This window comes from Delphinapterus leucas, chromosome 20 (genome assembly GCF_059928025.1).
Source record: "Delphinapterus leucas isolate spDelLeu-1000000601 "Yukka" chromosome 20, BTC_Dleu_Yukka2, whole genome shotgun sequence".
Classification (NCBI taxonomy): Eukaryota; Metazoa; Chordata; class Mammalia; order Artiodactyla; family Monodontidae; genus Delphinapterus; species Delphinapterus leucas.
The window spans coordinates 57071849-57096330 of NC_143148.1; the positions used below are offsets into that span (position 1 = coordinate 57071849).

At 47.2% G+C, this 24482-nt stretch overlaps 1 protein-coding gene across 4 annotated transcripts in view; it reads left to right on the forward strand.

Moving 5' to 3' along the window:
- Positions 1-201: 201 nt before the first annotated feature.
- KIAA0513 (KIAA0513 ortholog) overlaps positions 202-24482 on the forward strand; it is a 54148-nt gene continuing 29867 nt past the window's right edge. For 2 of the 4 annotated variants that reach the window (XM_089903371.1, XM_022583009.3), the window contains exon 1: positions 202-336. The gene's annotated coding sequence lies outside the window, so the exon portion shown is untranslated. Of the gene's footprint in view, positions 337-358; positions 444-2792; positions 2907-24482 lie in introns of those variants that run through there. The other 2 variants (XM_089903372.1, XM_022583010.3) reach the window with 2 other exon arrangements.

Sequence of the window (24482 nt, forward strand, 5' to 3'; positions counted from 1 at the left end):
TGCCAGGGCCGCAGGACGAGGCCTCCCGCCGAGGGGCGACCCCAGGCCCGAGCGACGCGGGACTTGGACCGAAACCCTCGGGAGGTCCGGTCGCCGACAGCCGCACCGCCCCGTCACGTGACGCCGCTCCCGGGCCGCCCCGCGCCTGCGCAGACGGGACCGGGGGTTGCGGGGTGGGCGGGGGCGGGGGCGGGCGCGGCCAGCTGACTGACAGCTCGCGCTGGCCGGCGCCTCAGAAGGACCCGGCTCTGGGGCCGGAGCAGTGGCCGCGTTCCCGAGCCCGACGGCGCGCGCTCGCTCCTCGTCTGCCCGGCCGGCCGGCCGGCCCCCGCCGCGGTGAGAGGGGACCCTGCCAGGGGCCGAGAGGGGAAGGCGTGCCGGGTTCTCCCGGCGGCGAGGGGGCTCTCCGAGGGGCGACAGCTGGAGCGCCCAGGGACCGGCGGGTGAGGGACCGTGGGGTGGGGTCGAGGGCCTCTGGGGTTTCTGCAGGAAATGGGAAGGCGGGGCAGGAGCCCACCGTGTCAGGAGCAGTGCGATACCTGTGTGTGTGTGGGGGGGGGGGGGGGCTGGACAAGGTGTCCCCGCTCCCCGGTGGCTGACGGTGTCGCCAGGTGGCTTAGGGATGGAGCCGGTTCCCCCCCCCGCCCCCCCCCGCCCTGCCTCGACTCCTGGAAGGGCGTGCTGGGGAGGGGTGCGTGGGACCGGGATGGGAAAGACATTTGCCAAGTTGTGCTGTGTGTTGGATTTTAAGTTTGCTGTCCCTCTGCTCCTGGGGGCCAAGGAGAAAGGGCTCAGCTTGTGCCTTCCCAGGGCCCCCTCCTCCCCAGGCTCAGGAAGCAGGAGGAGCTTCGCAGAGGGGCCAGCACTACCGACACAGTGTTACAGGCTGTTTGGAACAGCTGGTTCGGGGTGGCCTGCACCAGCGTCCAGGGGCTTGGAAAGGACAGGATGCGGTCTTTCTGGAGCTGGGTGCGAGTTGCCCCTTGGTGGGGTCTGGGTTTCCCTGGGTTGTACGTTGATTGGATTTGGGAAGAGGAAGAGGGTTTGGCAGTGGGCACCAGCCAGCTCCTGTGACTGTGCTTAAGTGTGAGGCCAGGGTGCCAGCCTGCAGACTGGGCAGGAACTCACCTCTGAGCTGGCACAGGTGAGGTGCTTGACATGCAGGCTGTCCCTGAGGCGAGTCAGCATTTGGAGGCAAGCCAACAGCTGTCAGGGACCAGACTGCTGTAGCCAGACCGCCCTCCAGACCATTGTCACCTAATGCTAAGGTTTTGGGCTCATTTGCTGAGAGGCACCCCCTCCCTCACCCTAAACCAGGGCAGCCAAGATGCTTAACACCGAATTAAGCAAAGAAAAAAAAAATCCAGTTGTATTACACGTGAGCGCTTCTTCCCATCTTTTCACGGTTCTGTTTGGAAGTGTGTGTTCTCCCATTGTTCCATCTCTCCCTTGGGCTGTCACTGGTTTTTATTTCCACCTTGTGCAGAAATAGGACTGCTTACGCATTTGAAACACAGGGCGACAAGCTCTTTAGATCAGCTCACGATGAGAAAGTTGACTCATAAGATTCTTTTTTTCCATTAAGGAAACGAAGATGGCTAAGGACTCAGGCATAGACACTTTAGCGAGCAGCAGAGTAACTCCTTATTTGGTTCTGGAGTGCATTCCCGTGTTTGGTTTTGTTGTGTGTCTGTCTTTTGTGTGGCCTGTGTGAGTTAATGTGAGCATAGCTCATATTACTTGAGAACATAAAAACTAAGGCCAATGAAAAGCTACTCGGTGACCTGAGTGAATCACAAACCTTAAATAACTTGCGTCGGATTTCCAGAGAGCGGAGGGTATCCACAGGTATTAGATGTGCTTGTTTTTGCGTGACAATAGCTTTGGTTCTTTGAAGGTAAATTGCTTTGGGGTGACCCCAGATGGCTCTGAGGGCACTTCTTTTAGGATAGTCTTTAGGAAGGGTTTAGGGTGGCATGAGTCATGCTACATGCCTCCCCATCCTCCCTCAAAAAAGAAAATAATCCAGTTAAAAGAACCATCAGAAGCAGCCTGGGAAGAGAAAACGTCAGGAAAAGTCAACCCTCATGACATGCAAAGGGAGGGGTGAAAATCCTTTTTGCCAATGATAATCCCTCACTTTTACGGGACGGAGTAATTTGCAAACGTCTTTCACACAGAATCTTAATTGATCTTCACAAATGTCACAGATGAGGAAACTGAGGCTAAGTGACTTGCTCAAGGTCACTTAGCTACTAGGGGGCAAAGCAGAGCGTTAACCCTAGCTATCTATCTGACACCAGATGCAGTGGCCCGTCACCACTCTGCCGAGTGGGATGTGGGAAGGATGAGGACAGATTACACACACATCCCAGGGCCCTAGGGCTTTCCCAGCATCCTCCTCTCCCACCGCTTGCCCCACCTGCTAAGTCAGCTTGGCTCGCAGGTGTAGATTCTCTTCACCACTTCCCTCTATCCCAGGCTTGGGATCCTGCGCCTACTCAGATTTGTTTAAGTCTTTGAGAAATCTAGTGGGAAGTATGATTGCAGGGAGTGTCTTTTGCCCAAGCGCTCAGTATTTGCTAATAGTCTAGGTGTCTTCAGCCATGTGATGCAAGAGACCAAAGCAATTCTAGGGAAACTTACCATAATCATTTTCCTTGTCCTCCACCCTGAAGAAAAATGCAGTGGTTGTGAAACCTGAGGAGTTGGCCCAGTACTTTTGTTTATTTTATCCAGTTTTTTATGCATGGCATTGTTTGCGTTTTGGTGACACTTTTTTTTTTTTAAAGAGGGCACAGCTGTTCTCATTAGGGAAGAATAAGCTTGAATCCTGTTTTCTCCATCTGAGCATCTAGATCTGAAAAAGGACACCAGCGGAGGTTATCTGAGATGTGTTCCAGCAGGTCAGTGGTACAAAACAGAATTAAAACCAAGGCAATCTTGGGGCACGTCAATGGACATGTAGATCTGGAATGACCAAGGTGAAAGTTCTCATCTACTTCATGCTTAGAATATCGAGTTCTTTTCCGGGCATCACATTTAATGAAGGACATAGAAAAAATCATCAAGCATATTTACTGGGAATTGCTACAGTGGGGAATGAATTAGAGCTGGTAAGCCTGGAAATCTTGGGAGCCATGATTCAGGAATGTCATTTATTAGACTTGTTCTGTGAGGGTCCAAGATCCCAAGAATGAAAGGACAAAAGTTATACTTAAAAAGACTTCAGTTATAAGAACTTTATGGTGTCAGAGTGATCTTTTAAAAACGAAGAATCAAATCATGTCTCTCCCCAGTGACTTCTCAGTAGTCTTGTGGTCAGATGCAAACTACTTACCTGGGTCTACTATACGAGGACTGACTGACCTTCCTTGTTTCTCCAGCTTCATCAATTAACCCTCTCTCACTCTCTCACAAAAGTCCCTCTTTCTTTCTGTGCTTTGTCCAGGTCTAGCTTGCTCTGCCTCAGGTCCTTGCACTGGCTCTTCCTCCGGCCAGATTCTCCGTGGCTGACTCCTTGTCATTCAGGTCGCTGGTCCAGTATCACATGCTTAGTGGGACCTTCCCTAACAATATAAATAATTTCATCCCGGTCCCCAACCCACTCACTGGTGTTACGGTGTTCTACTTTCTTCAAAACATCAGAAATGGCCTTATTTGTAAGTGCTTTTATTGTCTGCTCCCCGTTTTACCGTTGTATCAACAGTGCTCCAAACCGTGCCTGCCTGGCACGTAGTAGGTGCTCAATGAATATTTGTTGAATGAATGATTTTTATGACAGACCTTTTCGAAGATGGGAGGGGTTGCTGCATTGGTAGATACTAAACTAGTCGTCTTTTACTAGAGACAGCCATCCACAGGCTGGCTAGCTGACCATCGGGCAAGAGAATTCAAGCCTTAGATAGACAATTAAACCAGATCCCTTTCTGTATGAGTCTCCTAGGTCTGCTGTAACAAAGTACCACAAACTGGGGGCCTTAAAGCAATAGATATTCTCTTACGGATCTGGAGGCAAGACATCCAAAATCAAGGTGTCAGCAGGGTTGGTTCCTTCTTGGGGGCTCAGCGGGAGCGTCTGTTCGGGGCCCCCTCCCAGCCTCTGGGGGTTTCCAGCCATTCTTTCTGTTCCTCAGCTTGCAGCTGCATGACTCCTACTCCTGCCTCTGTGGTCACATGGCCTTCTCCGCACGTGCGTGCGTGCATATGTGTGCGTGTGTGTGTGTGTGTGTGTGTGTGTTTTCACATTATCTTCCCTCTGTGTGTGTCCCTCTGTCTCCTCTCTTCTTGTAAGGACACCAGTCAAATGGGATTTGGGGCCCACCCTATTCCATAATGACTTTATCTTAACTAATTACATCTGCAAAGACCCTGTTTCCAAATAAGGTCCCATTCACAGGTTCCAGGGCTTCGGACTTCAGCGTCTTTTCATTGTTCAATTCAATGCATAACACCTTCTAACTTCGAGATCCATTGACCTTTTAAAGGGAAGAACTGGCAGGAGGGGCTGGGTTATTTTTTAGGCTAAGGACATGGTTTTGGATGTTTGTGCCCCAAGCGTTTGTGATGCTTACAACTCGCAACTAACAGCTTGTGATCTGTGTGTGTCCCAGGTGAGGGGAGGGAGGGTCTGAGCCGCTGTGTGACTTGCTGGAGGTCGTGCAGGACCCGACCAACCTGCTGACTGATTGCAGAGCCCGTGGCCTCTCCTCCCCTCCCCCATCCGCCAGTGGCCAGGCCTTTCTCGTGGCTCCGGCCCAGGTTAGGATGCGGGTTTCTCCGATGGCTCTTCAGGGGCCCTGGAGGGATGATTTCCTCCCTTGGCCTTCTGCTTTACCCCGTCGTCCTTGTGGTAGAGGAGTGGCTCACTGACAGTGAGATAAACGGTGCAGCCGGACATGATGTTCCCAGGTCAGACCTCGCACAGCTGGTCAAAGCCGGAGGCCACAGCATCAGAGAAGTCGCGTTTTTCCTTTGTTGGGCTTTTCCAGTGATTCTGAGGGGCTTTTAAGTAAGGTCTGGAGAATTCTGAGTTGCAGTGTCTCAGATTTTGACCCTGAGAAAGTATTGCTGATGTTCTAAAGATGAGCCGTGCAGGAGTTCGTAGAGAGACTTTTCTGATTTGGGCCCGGGGGCGGGGGCGGTGAGAGCAGGGCAGGCTGCCAGCAAGATAGCCAATGCGACTGGTCCCTTGCCTTCAGGACCTTTTTGTTTCTGGCTCTGTCTCACCCAAATACCCAATATCCCCCGCTCCCTTATTTCATTTTTTGTTGGCTGGGTCATACATGCAGACGGTACAAAACTCAAATAATACAGAAAGATGTCCAGTGAAAAGTGGTTTCTGTCACTGCTTCCCCTACCCCCCCCGCCCAGCTTCCCAGTCTCTTCCCCAGTGACACCATCTCCACCAGTTTCTTCTGTCTCCTTGCAGAGACCTTGCTGTCCTTTACTGTCCCCAAGTATCACCTCCACCCCGCCCCCCCCCACGGGCTGTGCTCCCATCCCTGCTTTCCGTTCCTCCTTCCTCCGGCCTTTTCAGACCCCTTGCTGTGGGCACCTGAGAGGCTGGTCTGTTCCCAGGTGCTAAGAGCTAATGACAACACCTCAGCCAAGAGTTTTATATTTAGACGGGAGGTGCTTAAAAGAAATGAGTCTGTAACGGTAAAATGTGGGGCTTTCAGGGAAGAGTGTGGGGAAAGAGCTTGTATTTATGGGGCACTTTTTAGATCGGGTTCCTTGAACTTCAGGGTTAGCCCTGATGAAGAGGTGCGTACAGAGACTCAGGGAAGGAAGGAGGGAGGGGCAGCTCATGGTGTGTTTCCCCCGGGGATCGAGATGGTGTCTTTCCAGCTCGGATTTGCTGTGCCGGGTGCTCTCTGGGGGTTGTCACTAAACCTCACAAGAACACTAATGGGGGAGCTGCTGTTACCCTCCCCGTTTCACAGGTGAGAAAGCTGAGGCGCAGAGAGGCAGAGGCCTCCGTCACACCTGCTTGTGAGGGCAGAGCTGGCTCGCAGCTCCAGGCAGGTTCAGTCTAGGTACCAAAGCTGCGTGTACATGTCATCTCCCCTGCGTTTGGTGGTATCTTCATAGCTCTCAAAAGGCAGCGTGATCCCAGTGTGGCACACGGGTGAGACTCCATGTTGTGCCCCAGAGGAGGAACCTCACAGAAGGAAAATCTGTCATCCCTCAGGCTTTCTGGGCTCATTCAAGAAATGTTCTCCTGCCTCTAAAGATGCAAAATGACGGGACTTCCCTGGCGGTTCAGTGGTTAAGTCTTCGCCTTCCAATGCAGGGGGTGTGGGTTTGATCCCTGGTGGGGGAGCTGAGATCCCACATGCCTCATGGCCAAACAACCAAAACAAAACAGAAGCAATATTGTAACAAATTCAGTTAAGACTGAAAAAAAAAGATGCAAGACGAATGGCCAAGACTCATCCCATCGTAGGGATAATCTCCAACAAAAGCTGAAAAAAATGGTAAATTCGGAGGGGAAAAAAAGAGAGAGAGAAAAGGGGATTGTTTTTTTCTCCTCTTTACCAAATCCACATGCGCAAGCTTGTGCCTGGGTGCAGGCCGTGTTCCTCAGGGACAGCCTTTCACAGACAGGTGTGCTCTGAGGCCTTTGCATCACAGCCTGGCATGAGTCAGAGAAGATGACTCACCAGTAGCAAAAATGACCAATGAGCTGGGGAAAAAGGAGACTCTAGGATCAGCAGAGCAAAGGGAAAATACCAGAGTAAATGAGCTTGGAGGGCTGCTGTGCAGCTGACATCCTTGAGCGAGGGGCTTTGGGAGTAAAGCAGGGAGGCTAAGATCAAAAATAGGGCCCAAGAAAAGTGGGGGAAAAAACCGCGCCAGAGAAGAAAACGGAACTGAACTGTGCGTTCATGGTAAATACCAAGACTGAAGTAAAAGAATTAAGTGAGATCAGAACAGTGAAAACCTAAGACCCCTCCCCGCTTAATTCGTGTGGTGGTGTACAGGAATAGGGCACCAGTCCACGGAGGAGAGCTGGTCTGGTTCCCTCTCTGCCCTAGGAGGGGGTAGATCATGCTGAACTTCTTGAAGCAGCAGGATTGCTCTCAGAACCCCGAGGCTCGGTGTGGGCGATGAAAAACTTCAGGGCCACCCCTGGTCGGGGAACTAAGATCCCGCATGCCGTGCGGTGAGGCCAAAAAAAAAAAAAAAGAAAAAGAAAAACATTTCACTAATCTGAAAGAAGAAAGTGAGGAGGACGAAAGAGGTCGTCTACATAATCAAAATCTAATGTAAGGGGAATTAACAAGAGTCCTGTGCCCTGTGGCAAAGACCTCCTCTCTCAGGTCACGTCGAGGGGCTGAAACCCGAGGGGTCCTGCTAGGTTGAGCCCTCCCGCCTGGTGGTCTTGCTCTGTCCTCGCCTCCGTGCCTGTCGCCTCTCTGCACGGCCACCCGAGCGCAGCATCTTTGCAAAATCGAAAACAGACTGTGGCGTTCCCCTGGTGCAAACCCTCCATTGCTCTCCCGTTGTTCCTGGGGTGAAATCCCGACTCCTTAACTTGGCTCCCAAGCCCTTGCTTAGTGCACGGCCTGCAGCTCTGCCAGCCTCAGCTGGGCCAAGTTCATTCCCACCGCAGAGCCCGTAAACTTGTCATTTCCTGGGGCCAAGGACGCTGGCGGTGGAGGTCTCTCAGGCTGAGCCACATGCATGGGCTTCAGCTTCTAGCAGCCACGCGAAACAAGTAAAGGAAACAGGCCCAGTTAATTTTGCTAGTAGATTTTATTTAATCCAAGATATCCAGAATATTATCGTTGACATATCTAATCAACATAAAAATTATTAATGAGACAGCGTACGTTCTCTTTCTGCGCTAAGTCTGGGATCTACGTGGTTAGCACGTCTCCACATTCCCTGGCTCGGTGACCACACGGGGACAGTGGCTGCAGCTCCAACCTGCTTGTGCTTCATTCACGGCAGTTATGACGGACCATGATGCTGTCTGTTTACCTCTGTTCTCTGACGAGCACACGCTCCTGGAGGCCCGGACTTTTGTTTGCCTTGTCCACGTGGCCCAGCACCTGGCACCCTGTGATGCTCAAGAATGTTTATTGAGTGATCAAATAAACACATGAGCGAGCAAACGAACCTCACCTCCATCCTCTTCATGTCCCAGAGGCAACTCAGTAGTTAGTGCCATTTGGAGCCTCTTCTAATCAGGGGAATTGCATGCACAGGGCTCCCTGCTTCTTGTAGATCCCTAACTATTTCATATCGGGACTTGTGTATTGTCAAAGGCCCATCATGATTATTCTTTATTGGGCTTTTTTGGGGGAGTGACGGTGATACTAACGAGAGAAGGATTTTCAAAAGGAAGCAGTTAGGATTGAGACCCTTGTGTTGTTACTGCTAGGAGTTAATCTAGATCAGGGATTTCAACTGGGGACAACATCTAGGGACCTTTTGGTCGTCACGACTGGGGGTTGCTTCTGGCATCCAGTGAGTGGAGGCAAGGGATGCTTCTAACCATGCTACAGCTTGGCACACGGGACAGACCCCACTACCAAGAATTATCCAGCCTGCGTGTTGATGGAGCCACTGTTGGAAGCCCTGCTGTAGACCAGCACGGCTCCACATTGGCTGCGTTTCTGAATTGCCTCTGGTAACGTCAGGGAGGTTATTAGTCTCCAGAAACTTGACAGGTTCTATGCCGGGCCCCATCCTTTCATTCCCTTGTCTCTCTTTCATGTAAACCGGCCCCTACTTATCGTTTCTTTTCCTAAAAGGATAGCCCAAACGGGAGCTGCCTCCAGCTAAAGCCCTTGAGATGAAAGAAAATCAGCTCCACGTTTACAGCATGAATTAGAATTCTGCAGAGAAGACATCTGGAGAAGCCCGTGCCTCGAGAACCGTGGATCAATGCACTTTAAGCCCTTGGAGGCCGTTTGGAAAGCTTTGAAGCAATGCAGCGGCAGAAACCCATCTCTTTTCACCTACGTTGAAATAAACACCTGCCAACTACACTTTCAAACGAACAAACACACACGTATTTATACTCAGAAGCAGGACTGGAGTGCAAAATTACATATATTTCAATTCTTGTTCAATGTTAAGGCCCCCCAAAATAAGAGAATTCAGCTCTCATAGTATTGTGGGTAGAAAAGGGATTGATTATATATGTTTCGATTTTAAGGTTTGGGGGAATACTTGCAAATATAGAGTTGTGCTAGACTGGGCAATATTTTTTATCTTTCCCAGTCCTCCGACTAGTTCTGAATAAGTCTGAACAGTTGTGTGTGTGTGTCGGGTGGTTCCCACCACCCCTCGCCCGCTGCTTCGTGCTGTTTTCTCCTGCAGTGTCTTCCCTTGTCTGACTGTCAGGCTCCTACCAGATTTGACCCAAGCGGTGCAGTCTAAGTCTCCCCAGGCAGCATCGAAGGCTTCTGCTTCTGGGCTTCCATGCACGTCTGCATCCTGGAATTACAGCACTTGTCCCGTTGCTGTAATCATTTAGTTATGTCTGTGTCTTCTTAGATTGTGTTTGGGAAAGGAAGGCCCATATCCTCTTCATCTTTGTATCCCCAGGACTTAATCACAGTTCACAGGACATGGTAGGGGCTTAATAAATGTCTGTCGCATGAACGACCTGAACGCTACAAGATAACACCTTTTATCCGTCACGCTGGTATGGCCTCCATCCGAGAAGTGAGGTAGCGGCTCCGTTCTTGGCCTTGGATGGTGAAGTTGCAGGACTCGGCACTGAGCGGAGATGACAAACCAGTCCCGGGGTAGTAGTGGCCCTGCATTGTCCCTGGGTCTCTGTTTTAGTCGGCTGGTGACATTGTGGGCGGAAAGTGTGGGTTCCAGACGCAGCTCTGTGTGCACCGCTGTGCAGCTTTGCTGACACGCCATCCCCTGTCCCTTCCCTGCCCTGGGTCTCCATTTCCCATCTTAGGGCGGCTTCCACAAGTCTGTGCTTCCCCTGAACTTCTTGTCTGCCGCCCCATCCCTTTCTTGTCTGTCTGCCAGCCGCCACTGTCTTCTGGAAATCTGAAGTCTCATCCAAGCCTAACATCTTGGGGTTTTATTCGAGTAAAACAAAATCTAGAATTACGTAGTGCATAACGGTTTTATTCCCGCTCCTTTGCAAACATCTCCTTTCTTCTTCTCTTTTTTAAATTAATTTATTTTATTTATTTCATTTTTGGCTGTGTTGGGTCTTTGTTGCTGCGTGCGGGCTTTCTCTAGTTGTGGCGAGCAGGGGCTACTCTTCGTTGTGGTGCGTGGGCTTCTCATTGCGGTGGCTTCTCTTGTTGCGGAGCACGGGCTCTAGGCGCACGGGCTTCAGTAGTTGTGTCACGCGGGCTCATTCGTTGTGGCTCACGGGCTCAGTCGTTGTGGTGCACGGGCTTAGTTGCTCCGTGGCGTGTGGGATCTTCCCGGACCAGGGCTCGAACCCGTGTCCCCTGCATGGGCAGGCGGATTCTTTTTTTTTTTTGTCACCATCATAAATAATCATTTATTAGATGCCAAGTTGCACATCACATAGACAGTAACTACTGCCCAGCGAGAGCTTGAACTCTAGAGCTAAGACTGATGAGAATATACCAAAAATTATAAAATCAAAACATTAAACAAGGGCTTCCCTGATGGTGCAGTGGTTGAGAGTCCGCCCGCCAATGCAGGGGACACGGGTTCATGCCCCGGTCCGGGAAGATCCCACATGCCGCGGAGCGGCTGGGCTCGTGAGCCATGGCCGCTGGGCCTGTGCGTCCGGAGCCTGTGCTCCGCAACGGGAGAGGCCACAACAGTGAGAGGCCCGCGTACCGCCAAAAAAAAAAAAAAAAAAAATCATTAAACAAATAGCACAAGTGCCTCCAACAAACATATTACGTCTAAGGTATCCAAAGGAACTAGAGATTGCAGCATATTCTCAGGTTTATATACCTGTATATTTATATCATATCCCCACACCCCCTAGACTGTTAATACAAGGAAGGATGTCAAAAAATAAGACAAAACATCTGTAGTCAGACAGGCTGTGAAAAGATGTGTAATGGTCATCCTGATACCAGATCGATAGCTCTCTCAATCTACAAAACTAAAACAGAGGAATATACACCCTTCTCATGAAGATCATTTAGTTACTTTTTAAACAGATGTCCAGGCAAAAACACTTTCCAATGGAAATCCTATAGGCTTAACAAGTTTAATGAACAATTTCAAATAGACTCTTTATACAGATAAATATAACCTGCTTAGTATACGTATGCAGTAAATTGGCAGATTACTTTGAGCAGAACCTGCAGTATCAGATTGTATGACGTGCTGCAGTCGTCAGAACAATGCCACTTGATTATATGGAATCGCAGGAGTCAAAGACTCGAAACAGCATTTGCTGTGAAATGTCACTTGGGTTTAGTTTTAACTCCCTGAACGACTGGGTTAGTCATTTTCTATGTTACATGCAGAGATGTGGATAGACTATTACCTACCGCAACAAAGCTGTAAACAAAACTATTTTGAGTTCAACTCCTTCAAGAATAACAGTTAAATTGCACCGTTTCTTTAATTACAAAACGTAAACTGTTAACATCTGTGTGCTATTGGAATCATGCTGGTTCATCAGTGGTGGATGTTACGCAACCTGATAGTCCAGGAATCACATTAAGGACTTTGATACACATTTTCATCACTGCATCAGCAACAAAGCCCAAGAAATTTGTTCAACAGTTGAATTCTTCAGTACAGAGTTTTCACTCTGCCTGTGTCAACATCCATGCTGCGAAATGTCGTGAACCAACCGTACCTAGCAATAAATTCCTGCATTTAGTTTTTCATCACTATATATATATTTTTTTGTTTTGTTTTTGTTTTTTTGTTGTTGTTGCTGTTTTTGTTTCTTGCGGTATGCGGGCCTCTCACCGTTGTGGCCTCTCCCGTTGCGGAGCACAGGCTCCGGACGTGCAGGCTCAGCGGCCATGGCTCACGGGCCCAGCCGCTCCGCGGCATGTGGGATCTTCCCGGACCGGGGCACGAACCCGTGTCCCCTGCCTCGGCAGGCGGACTCTCAACCGCTGCGCCACCAGGGAAGCCCTTCATCACTATATTAACTTTCATCCAAGTATTCATTAAAGCTGACATGGTAGGATAACGATGTCTCTGAATTAATGACCATCTGTGGCATCTGTCAGTTAACACTGTAAACAGAGGGTGAAAAAGCCGTCAGCATAAAAATAGCATGGGTGTCACTGACGGACACTGACCCCTTCCTTCAACTCCCTGCGCTCAGAGCAGCTCGAATTACATCCAGCAAATGGATTTCGGTGCAAGTGCCCAATAAAGCAACAACTGAAAATATGCCTCTTTCACAGTAGCTGACACTCAGGGATTTTATTTTCCTCTGCATACCAATCTTTAACAATATTACACCGAAAAGGCATTTTAATTACACTCACGTATATATTAATGTCTTTGTAAAAGATATTTTTCTAATCTTTTATGGAGACCGTCTTTCTACACAATTCTAAGCACCTCAGACAGAGAGACTTGCTGAAGAAGAACCTATAGAAGACCTCGCTTTTTTATCTGAGACCCGGCAGACTGGTGTCCTGTATCCGAATGGTGGAGACATCGGAAACAATGAGCCAGGTGTGACTTTGACATACAGAGCACAGGGTCTCAACTGTGGATCTGCAAACAAGAAGCAAAAGAAGAATGAGGAAGGGGGGAAAGGAGTGGATGAGCTGGGTTAGGGCTGTTGGTTTCCCTTTTCCTCACCAACGGTGTCTTCGGCCGGCGGATTCTTAAACACTGTGCCACCAGGGAAGCCTCTCCTTTATTCTTTTTTCTCTTTTTTTTCTCGACTGTGCCACGCAGCTGATGGGATCTTAGTTCCCTCGCCAGGGATCGAACCCGTGCTCCCTGCATTGGAAACTCGGAGTCCTAACCACTGGACCACCAGGGAATTCCCAGTTCTTTTATTATTATTTTAAAATCGTTCAGTTTTTTTCCTGAAGGCCCTGAGTAACTAATATGAAAGCCTAGGATTTGTGGGTGAAAAGTGCTAAACCCTTCTTCTTTGCCTGTCTCTACTAAAATAGGAATTAGAAAACTTCTTTAAATGCTTTGGAATAAATGTCAAATTGCTAAATCAGACGTTGCCTGTATCACTTCCAAACAGGAAGACCTGTAACTCCGGTAGGGGTTGGTGAGGGAGGCTTAATCCACTCCAGTGGCTGACGGCTCTTTGGAGTGTCCTTATCTGTACCCCAAATGAGCACAGTTACCTACTTGCCCTACAGCAAGGCTGTGGACTCAGACCCTGCTGGGGCTTATCTAGACTCTCGTATTTAGCTCTGTGGCTTTAGACAGCTACTTAAAAATATCTATCTAAAAAGCTCTTTACACAGCTTTTCTGAGCCTTAAAGTTTCTTCAGCTGTAAAATGGGGATAATAACAACCTAGCTTCTGTGTTACAGGAGAATTAAATCAGATTCTCAGCATAGAGCACTTAGTTTAGGGCCTGGTGTGTCGTGAGCATACAATGAGTATCGGTTGCAATTATCAAAAAGTACTAAATAATAGTAATAGGAAAAGAACAGCCCAAGTCAGCTTGGCTTTCTCACGCCATTGTCATTGGCAGAAGCAGCATTAGGGAGCGGTGGCTTTGACCTTCTAGAGAGAACGTCACACCGGGAACCACAGCAAGACTCAGGTGTGGCAGGAGGTCTCAGGTGAACGCGTGAGAGGTGGGAGCGGTGACTCTTTTGAGATGTCTGGAAATGCCATCCTTTTATTCAAATTAAAATTTGCCAGGGGGAGAAAATTTTTAGAAAAATGTGATTGTGTATCGCTTCTATCATGGCTGGTATAAAACTCTTTAAAAGGTTTGGTGGAAGACTCTCGTTTCACATCTCAGACCACTCTGTAGAATTGATGATACTCTGTCGTTAGATCCAGCGTTGAAACCCACCCTCACCCCACCCCCGTCTCCCTCTCTGTGTCTCTTTTGCTGTCTCCGTCTCTCTCACTCTCTTTCTGCCTCTGTCTCTGCCCGTCTGTCTCTCTGGTCATTGGAGCAACCTAGCAAGTACGGTCTGGTTAGAGGCCCTTGATGAGATGACACTTTCCTCCATGTCATGTTTTGGGGGATTCTGAGGCCAAAGGCACGTGGGATCTCTTATGTTAACACGAAGAGTCTGGAATGGGATTTTGGGAATATACTCACATTTGCTCAATAAGGGGGGCAGCAGTGGGGAATTGGGGGTAAATCACTTGAGGAAAGAACAAGCAAAACCAGCCGTGGATGTGGCACCCTGGAAGCAGGCATCCTGTCTCATCCCAGCAGGGCACCCAGAGCCATCGCCCCTGGTTCTCCTGAGCCCTGGGCCTTGGGTGGAAAGACGGGCCGATGGCCAGCAGAGGTTTGGGTCAGGCTGTGGCCCAGCACAGAGAGTGTGGCCTCCTCCCCAATCTGCCCTGCGTGACTGACGTGTGTTAGATTGCCTGAAATGCCTTACAGGGACCTTCGTGCCTTTAGAAAGGCGTGAACGTTTCCCCATCTCTGTTTCCTAAAAACCACAGTGGCTCGGAAAGAAGAAGGCTTGTCTCTTCTCCTCGTGGACACGCGACGAGGTCTCTGCGGCTCAGCGCCTTTGTCCAGTCAGTAGCGAGGAAGCTGGGTCCACAGCGTGAGCTCGGTGGAAGGAGGTGACCCCGGGCCCAGAGTGCACCTCAGGGGCCACGGGTCCCCAGGAAGGGGAGGTGGTGGGCTCCTGTGTCACCCAGTCCAGGCTTGCAGGGAGGTGACTCAGAAACCAGGCCCCAAGGGGTAGCTTCGACTGCATTTACTGTCTGTGGTGTAGAAGAGTGAGACCCCAACTCTCCCAGCGGCTCTGGAATCAGCCTGTCTCCTGCCACCGCCAAAAGGCAATGCTTCCCTTAAAATAGGAGGTGTTCCTCCCCAGTCATGGGCGTGGTCTGTAACAGACAGACGCGTTCCCGGACGTTTCCTTGGCAGGAAAGAGTGGGTGGAGAGGAGGCCGGGGCTGCCACCCAGCTCCTCCCAGAGCTGCAAGGGGCTGTCTTACTTTGCAAAGTGAGCACGTTCTCTGGGGAGACAGTGCTTGTATTTGATACTGCAGCGGAGGCTCCATGACTGTGTTTTAACAGTGTAGTACGGGGGCTCTTGAAATTAAGTCCCACTTCAAAGATTCAGTGATCCTAAGTCATCGTCACCGCAGAGAAGGGCCCGAGTCCTGCCCTGCGCGTGTGTGGAGGGGGCCTGTCCTTCAGCCCCCGCAGGCTGCGTTGACGTCAGACCTGTGGTCAGCTCACGAGGCTTAATGGAGCTCCTCTGGGTTCCTGACCTTGATCCTTAAGTCCAGCTTGGGCTTTTAAAAAAATTATTATTATTATTGTTTTTGCGGTACGCGGGCCTCTCACTGTTGTGGCCTCTCCCGTTGCGGAGCACAGGCTCCGGACGCGCAGGCTCAGCGGCCATGGCTCACGGGCCCAGCCGCTCCGCGGCATGTGGGATCTTCCCAGACCGGGGCACGAACCCGTGTCCCCTGCATCGGCAGGCGGACTCTCAACCAGTGTGCCACCAGGGAAGCCCAATGGGCTTTTGTACTTGTCTCGGGCCCGTGGCTGGACCCCCAGTGGGTGAGGCACATCTTCCAGTGACATCCACCTGCAGTAGGAGTTAGAAGGGAGATGTTGCCCGGCGATGGGGAGTCGTGTGCAGCCCTGGGGCAGCGAGCGGGCCCGTGTGCTGACACTGCCGCGTCTTTTAACTTTACTGTCGTGACTTTGGTCTTTGTGCTTCCCGGAGAGAATCCAGTAGGAAGCATTTCTGTGAGATTTTCTCTCATTAGACCTTTCTTACCATGTGTCTTCACTGTGCAGCCACACCTGTTACACGTGGCTATTCTGCCAGTGGTTTCTTCCCTGTTCAGTTTTAAAACAAAACTGACTTGATCCAGGGTAGCTTCTACCTGCTTGACCCCTTCCTCCATGCAGACAAAGGATGAAAAATCACAGAAAAACGAGGGACTCTGGGATCGAGGACTCCCCCCCGTTCTCCACCTCTTTTTTCACGTGTCTGACCCTGTCTACCTGCAGAGGAAGGACAGCCCACGTGTAGGGAGGTGCCATCCTTTAAGGTCAGCTGGCACGGAGATTGAAAGGACTGGTTTGGTTGTTCACGTTCTCTAGGGATTCAGGTTCAGAACCTGTTTGTCAGGAAGGGTGTGTGGTTCCAAATGGACACCTGGGAGGCATGTGGACACAGGTAGCCACCGAACCAAGAAATCTAGGACACGCGCTAGGCTGGATGACAAGGGAATGTCAGCCATGCAGCTGAGGGGTCTGGGGTCTCTAGGGCCCCGCTTTTTATAAGAAAAGGGAACTACTATTTACTTAGCCCTTGTATGGGGCACTTGGCTGGCTGCTTCCACCTCTTTTTTTTTTTTAATTAACATATAGTAAACTTCACCTTTTTTTGGGAGTACATTTCTGTGAAATTTAAAATACATATAGATTTGTGTAACCACAAATTCAATTAGGAGGCAAAACGTTTTCTTCATCAACCCCGCATCTCCCTTGGGTTCCCCCTTGTTGCACCCCATCCCTAACTCCTGGCAACCCGCACCCCCTCCTTTTGGAGCACATCTTATACATGGAGTCTTGCTTTAGGTGAACTTCTGAGGTCCGTCTTTCATCAGCATCACGCATTTGAGGTTCACTGAGGTGTTACGTGTGGGAGGATTTCATTGCTGAGAGGTAGGCTCTAGTGTGGGTACACCGCAGTTTGTTTAGTCATTCACCCACAGGAGGACATTTGGGTTGTTTTCCGTTTGGGGCGATTATGAATAGAGTTGCTAGAAACATTTGTGTACAGAATTTTGTGTGAAGCCAAGTTTTCATTTGTCTTGAATACATATCTAGGTGTTGCTGGGTTATGTGGTAAGTATATGCTTAACTTTATAAGAAACTCCCCACATCTCCCACGCAGAAGAATTCCAGATGATGTATGTAGATCCTCTACCCTGAAGGACTTGGAGCCTAACTCCCTACTCCTTAAGGGGGTGCTGCGTGAAGTGACCTCCTTCCAAAGAGCACAGTTTGGAAGGGGAGATTAACAAAAGAGCACTTTCCAGTGGGGAAGCCGGTAAATATGGCCTGGTGATCAGGGTCAACGGTGAGAAGTCAAGTTGATGGTATGTGACTTTGAAATGATGTGGTGAAAATGGCACTTTGCCTCTGTGGTCTTCCTCCCCAAAACCCATGACCCAAGTCTAACCATGAGAAAAATACCAGAGAAATCCCCACTCAGGCACGTTCTGCAAAATACCCGACAAATACTCAAAGTTGTCAAAGTTGTCAACAACAAAGAAAGTCTGAGAAACTGTCATAGGTGAAAGGAGTCTGAGAAGACAGGGTGATAGTGCCATGTGGGATCCCGGAACAGAAAAAGGGCATCAGGACAAGACTGAGGAATTACGGATAAAGTGCAGACTTTAGTTAATGAGAACGGATGAATAGCAGTTCACGAATAATGACAAATATACCTGATTAATATAAGATGTTAACAGTAGGGGAAACTTGATGTGGGGTATATGGGAGGTCTGTACTATCTTTGTTACTGTTTTGCATCCCCACCAGCAACATAGAGTTGCAGTTACTCAGCATCCTTGTCAACACTTGATATTATCAATATTTTTTAATTTTAGCCATTTTAGCAGGTGTGTAGTTGTGGCTCATCATGGTTTTAATTTGCATTTCCCTCATGGCTAATAATGTTGAACACCTTTTCATCTACTTGTTCACCATCCGTTTCATCTCTGGTGAAGTGTCTGTTCTTTTTCCCATTGTTAGGTTGGCTTCTTTGTTTTCTTTTTATTTATTTATTTATTTATTTATTTATTTTTTGCAGTACGCGGGCCTCTCACCGTTGTGGCCTCTCCCGTTGCGGAGCACAGGCTCCGGACGTGCAGGCTCAGCGGCCATGGCTCATGGGCCCAGCCGCTCCGCGGCATGTGGGATCTTCCCGGACCGGGGCACGAACCCGTGTCCCCTGCATCGGCAGGCGGACTCTCAACCACTGCGCCACCAGGGAAGCCGGTTTCTTAGTTTTCTTACTGTTAGGTTTTGAGAATTCTTTCTGTTTTCTGAATACAAGTCCTTTGCTGGATATGTGATTTGCACATATTTTCTCCTAGTCTGTAAGTTGTCTTTTCATTCTTTTAATAGTGTTTTTCACAGAGCAAAAGGTTTTAATTTTTGTGAAGTCCAGTATATCACCTTTTTCTTCTCTGGATAGTGCTTTCAATGTCATAGTGTCTAAGAACTCTTCACCTTGTTTTATTCTAAAACTTTTATAGTTTTGTTTTACATTTGGTCTGGGATCCATTTGAGTTAATTTCTTATAAGGTGTGAGTGTTAGGTCAAGGTTTTTCTGTTTATTTATTTCTTTGTTCATGGATGTCCAGTTGTTTCAACACCATTTGTTGTTGAAATGACTGTCCTTGCTCCATTGAACTGCTTTTGGATCTTTGTCAAAAATCAGTTGGCTGTACTTATGTGGGGCTGTTTCTGGATTCCATCCTGTTTTGCTGATCTGTGTGTCTGTCACCCACCTCCATGACACTGTCTTGGTTACCATAGCTATTATAGTAAGTATGATTAAAATCAGAAAGTATGATTCCTGCAACTCGGTTTTTCTCTTTCACAGTTGTTTTATGTATTCTAGTTTGTCTTTCTATATACATTTTAGAATAGGTTTGTTTATATCTACCAAAAAATCCTGCTGGGATAGGAATTGCATGAAACCTGTAGATCAGTCTGGGGAGACTCGACATCGTTACCGTGTTGAGCCTTAACAGTCCTTGAACACGATAGTTATTTTCTTTATTAAAGTCATCTGTGGTTTCTTTCATCAGTGTTTTGGATTCTTTAGCACACAAATACTGTACATGTTTTGTTAGATTTTTGCCTAAGTAGTCACTTTTTCAAGTTATTGGAAATGCTGTTCAGTTTTTAACTTCAATTTCCAAATGTTCATTGCTAGTGTATAGAAATATGATTGAATTTTTGTGTTAACCTTGTATCTTGCAACGTTGTTAAAGTCACCTATCAGTTCTAGGGATTTTTAAGGAAAGATTCCTTGGGATTTTCTACTTGGACAAGATATCATCTGTGAATGGAGACAGGTTTATTCTCTTCTTTCCAGTACTTTTTTCCAATGCCTTTTAATATCTTTCCCTTGCCTTATTGCACTAGATGGAACTTCCCATACTGTGTGGAATAGGAATGGTAAGAGCAGATATTCTTGCCTTGTTCCCAGTCTTACAGGGAAAGCATTCAGTCTTTCACCATTAAGTGTAATGTTAGATACAGAGTTTTGTTTGTTTGTTTGTTTTTGGCTGCACTGGGTCTTCGTTGCTGCGTGCGGGTTTTCTCTAGTTGCGGCGATTGTGGGCTGCTCTTCATTGCAGTGGCTTCTCTTGCTGCGGAGCATGGGCTCTGGGCACGTGGGCTTCAGTAGTTGTGGCTTGCGGGCTCTAGAGCGCAGGCTCAATAGTTGTGGCACACGGGCTTAGTTGCTCCGTGGCATGTGGGATCTTCCCAGACCAGGGCTCAAACCCATGTCCCCTGCACTGCAGGTGGATTCTTAACCCCTGCGCCACCAGGGAAGTCCCAGAGTTTTTATAGATGCCCTTTATCGGATTGAGGAAGTTCCCTTCTATTCTGTTTGCTGAGAATTTTTGTCATAAATGGAGATTGAGTTTCATCCAGTGCTTTTTTGTTGCTCTTGCTTCAGTTGATATGATCATATGATTTTTCTTCTTTAGACCGTTAACGCAGTGGATTACATTGTTTGATCTTTTTCATTATATCCCCAGGATGGACTCCGCTCGGTTATGATGTATTAAATTCTTTTCACATGATGCTGTATTTGACTTGCACGTATGTTCACGAAGGACACTGGTTTGTCATTTTCTTGTACTGTCTTTGTCTGATTTGGTAGAGAGTGATACTGGCTTCATAAAAAGAAATGGAAAATGTTGAATTTCCAAGAAGAGATTGTGTAGACTTGATGTTGTTTCTTCTTTAAATGTTTGGTTGACTTTGCCATTGAAACCATCTGGACCTGGAGTTTTCTTTTCTGAAAGGTTTTAAACTATCAGTTTAATTTCTTTAATAGTTATGGGACTACTTAGGTTATCCGTTTCATCTTAGGTGAGTTTAGGTAGTTTGTGATATTCAAGGAATTGGTCCGTTTAATCTAACTTGTCGGCTTTGTGTATGTGGAGTTGTTTGTAGTTTGCCCTTATCATCCTTTGAATGTCTGCAGGATCTCTGGTGATATCCCCCTCTTTCATTCCTGATATCCGTCATTTGTGTCTTCTTTTTTCATTGATCTATCTTGTTAGAGGTTTATCAAGTTTAGTGATCTCAAGGAAGTTTTTGGCTTTATTGGTCTCTCTTTTTCAACATCATTGATTTCTGCTCTTCATTATTTCCTTATTTCTTCTTTTTGGGTTATTTTGCCCTTTTTTTCTAGTTTTTAAGGTAGAAGCTTAAATGATTGATTTGATACCTTTCTCTTTTAATAATGTAAGCATTTTGTGCTATAAATATCTCTCTAAGCACTGATTTAGCTGCACTTAACAGGTTTAAATAAACTGCACTTTCACTTTCATTCAGTTCAGTATGTTTTCTGACTTTCCTCGAGACTTCCTTTTTGACCAATGGATTATGTAGAAGTATGCTGTTTGAGTTCCAAATGTTTGGAGATTTTCCTGTTATACTTCTTATCAGTTTCTAGTCGAATTCCATTATGGTCAGAGAACATACTTTGCGTGATTTCAGTTGTTTTAAATTTACTAAGGTTTGTTTTGTAGTCCATGATATCTTGGTGATTATTGCATGTGCGCTTGAAAAGAATGTTTATTCTGCTGATTTTTGGCGACATGTTCTATAAATGTCAGCTATATCCAGCTGGGTGAGGTTACTTACCCGCCCTTCTGCATCCAGGCTGATTTTCTGTCTGCTCGCTCTACAGATCCCTAAGAGAGGAGTTTTTTAAGTCTCCTACTTTAATCGTGGATTTGTCTCCTTCTCCTTTCAGTTTTGGGAGTTTTTGCGTCATGTATTTTGAGACTCTGTTGTTAGGTACGTACGTATTTAGGATTATTATATCTTCTTAATGAATTGAAACTTCTATCATTATGTAATGTTCCTTTTTATTTCTAGTAATTCTCTTAGTTCTGATGTATACTTTGTTATGAATAGAGCATTTCAGCTTTCTTTTGATTAGTGTTTGCATGGTATATCTTTCTTCTACCCTTTTATTGTTAGTCTACCAATATAACTATATTTGATGTGAGTTTCTTGTAGACAGAATATAGTTAGGTCATGTGTTTTTATCCATTCTGGTCATCTGTATCATTTAATTGGTGTGTGTGTGTGTGTTTTAAAAATATATTTATTTAATTAATTTATTTATTTTCGGCTGCTCGGGTCTTAGTTGTGGCACATGCACTCTCTAGTTGAGGCGCACAGGCTCAGTAGTTGTGGTGAAGGCTTAGTTGCTCCGCAGCCTGTGGGATCTTAGCTCCCCGACCAGGGATCGAACCCATGTCCCCTGCATTGGAAGGTGGATTCTTTACCACTGGACACCACGGAAATCCCTAATTGGTATGTTTACACAATTTACATTTAATATGATTATCAATATGTTTGGATTTAGGTCTACATTCTGTTTCTTTGTTTTCTATTTGTTCCCTCTTTTCCCCCGCTCTCTGTCCATTTTCCTGTATTCTTCAGGATTATTGGAATGTGTTTTAGCATTCCATTTTAATTTATCTTTTGTGTTCTTTATGTATAGCGCGCGTGTGTGTGTGTGTGTGTGTGTGTATTTGCTCTAGGGATTACAGTATGCACACTTAATTTTTCAGAGTCTACTTACTTAGAATCAATATTTTACCACTTCAGGTGAAAGTAGAAAACTAACCATCACAGGTCCCTTTATTCTCTTCCCTGTATGTTGTAGTTTTCATATGTATTCTGCGTGACTTGTGGGATCTTAGTTCGTTGACCAGGGATTGAACCCGTGCCCCCTACAGTGAAAGCACAGAGCCCTAACCACTGGACCTCCAGGGAAGTCCCTATAACTTTTACTTTCAGCTGTCAAACATACTTTAAAGAACTCAAGAGGAGGAGGATAGTCCATTATATTTACCCAGATCTTTTTCCTTTGGTCTTCCTTCATTCCTGATGTTCCATTTCCTTCTGGTATCATTTCTCTTCTATCTAAGGAAGTTTCTTTATAACTTCTTATAGAGCACATACACTGCCAGCAAATTCTCTTGAGAAAGTTTTCACCCTCATTCCACAAAGATTTTTGGGGGGCACATCTAGAATTCTAGACTGGCAGTTCTTTTCTTTCAGCACTTAAAAAGTGTTTGTTTTTTTTTTCCACTTCCTTCTGGGTGCCACAGTTTTTGTTGAAAAATCTACAGTCACTTGAATCCGTATTCTCCTCTGAGTAATGCATTTTTCTCTGGTTGCTTTCAAGATTTGTTCTTTGTCTTTAGTTTTCAGCAGTTTCATTATGATGTATGTGGGTGTGGATTTTTTGGATTTATCTTTTTTGTATTCCCTGAGCTGCCAAAATCTGTTGGTTTATGTCCTTTGCTAAATTGGGGAAGTTTCAGTCATTATTTCCTCAAATATATTTTTTGCACCATCTTCTTTCTCCTCTCCTTCTGGGACTCTAATGACACAAATGTTACATCCTTTCATTTTTGTCCACAAGTCCCCAAGGCTCTGCTCACTTTTTTAAAACCCTTTTGCTCCCTGTTTTTCAGATGAGATTGTTTTTATTGATCTGTCTTCATGTTCACTGACTCTTTCCTTTTTTTTTTTTTATGAAGAAGTGATTATTTTTTTAAATAAATTTATTTATTTTTGGCTGAGTTGGGTCTTCATTGCTGTGCGCAGGCTTTCTCTAGTTGCAGTGAGCGGGGGCTGCTCTTCGTTGCGGTGCGCGGGCTTCTCGTGGCGGTGGCTTCTCTTGTTGTGGAGCACAGGCTCTAGACGTGCGGGCTTCAGTAGTTGTGGCACTTGGGCTCAGTAGTTATGGCTCGCGGGCTCTAGAGCGCAGGCTCAATAGCTGTGGCGCACGGGCTTAGTTGCTCCATGGCATGTGGCATCTTCCTGGGCCAGGGCTTGAACCTTTGTCCCCTGCGTTGGCAGGCGGATTCTTAACCACTGCGCCACCAGGGAAGCCCTTTACTGAGACTTTTTATCTTTCCCTTTATTTCAAGAATGTTCTTCCTTACTTCTTGGAGTACTTTTTATAGTAACTACTTTGAAGTCTTAGTTAATTCCAATACTTTGTTGTCTTGGCACTGGTATCAGTTGATTATCCTTTCCCATGTGAGTTGAGGATTTTCCTCATTCTTTGTATGTTGAGTAATTTTGGATTGATCCTGAATATATGAATATTACATTATGAGACTCTTGGTCTTGTTTAAATCCTATGGAGAATGTTGCCACCTTTGTTGTAGCAGACACTCAACCAATTTGAGTTCAGATTCTAAGTCCCTACCAGCCTTCTGTGAGTTTCAGTATCAATTGTGTGTTCAGAGTCTTCATGGTGCTTTTCAGATCTGCCCCTACGTGTCACTCCGTGGCCAGTGTGGGACCTTGGCAGTGTTCTCTCCTGAAGTTCAGTACCCAGAGTCCACAGTATGCTGTTTAGGGTTCTACCTACACATGTTCATCTCAGGACTGAGCCTGGGGGCTCATACACACTTTATGGGGTTGTTCTCCTGAGCTGCTCCTGTTCCACAGTCTCCCCAGTCCTTTCCAGTTCCAGGGACCCCTTCTGTTTGGTTTTTCAGCCAGAAAGCAGGGGCGTTATTTCTCCTGTTCTGCTACATTCTTCCTGGGACTTAGCTCACATCTGTGACTAAGCAAGAGAAGGACCAAGAGAGAAAAATTCAGTGGGGTTTTCACCTGCTTCAGCTCCTCCAATTGGAAAGGAAGCTTCCATCCCGCATAGTTTTAGGCATCTGTGGACCCCTCTGCTGCTGGGGATTTGCTGGGAGACTGGGGCGTGAGAGCTCCAAGAAGACAGAAGCACAAAAAAGGAAAAGCCCTGGGTTTGGGCTCACTACCTCTGAGAATTAGGCAACCGCTTCCCTGCTCCCCAAGCCAGGACCAGCCTTCTGGAGCTCCGCTGATACCTGTTTCTGGATATCGGGTCATATTCAGTCCAGGCTGGCGGTCCTGGAGTGGGGACGTGGCAGAATCACCACCATGTTGGTGGTGCTTCAAATTCTGATTATCTTCCCTCCTCGGCCTGCTACTGTTTACTTTCCAGAGTCCTCCAATAGCTGCCCTGTCCATTCTGCCCACGTTTTATAGCCACACTCAGTGGGTGAGACAGAATGGAGTGTGCTCACTCCATCTCACTCAGAACCATAAGG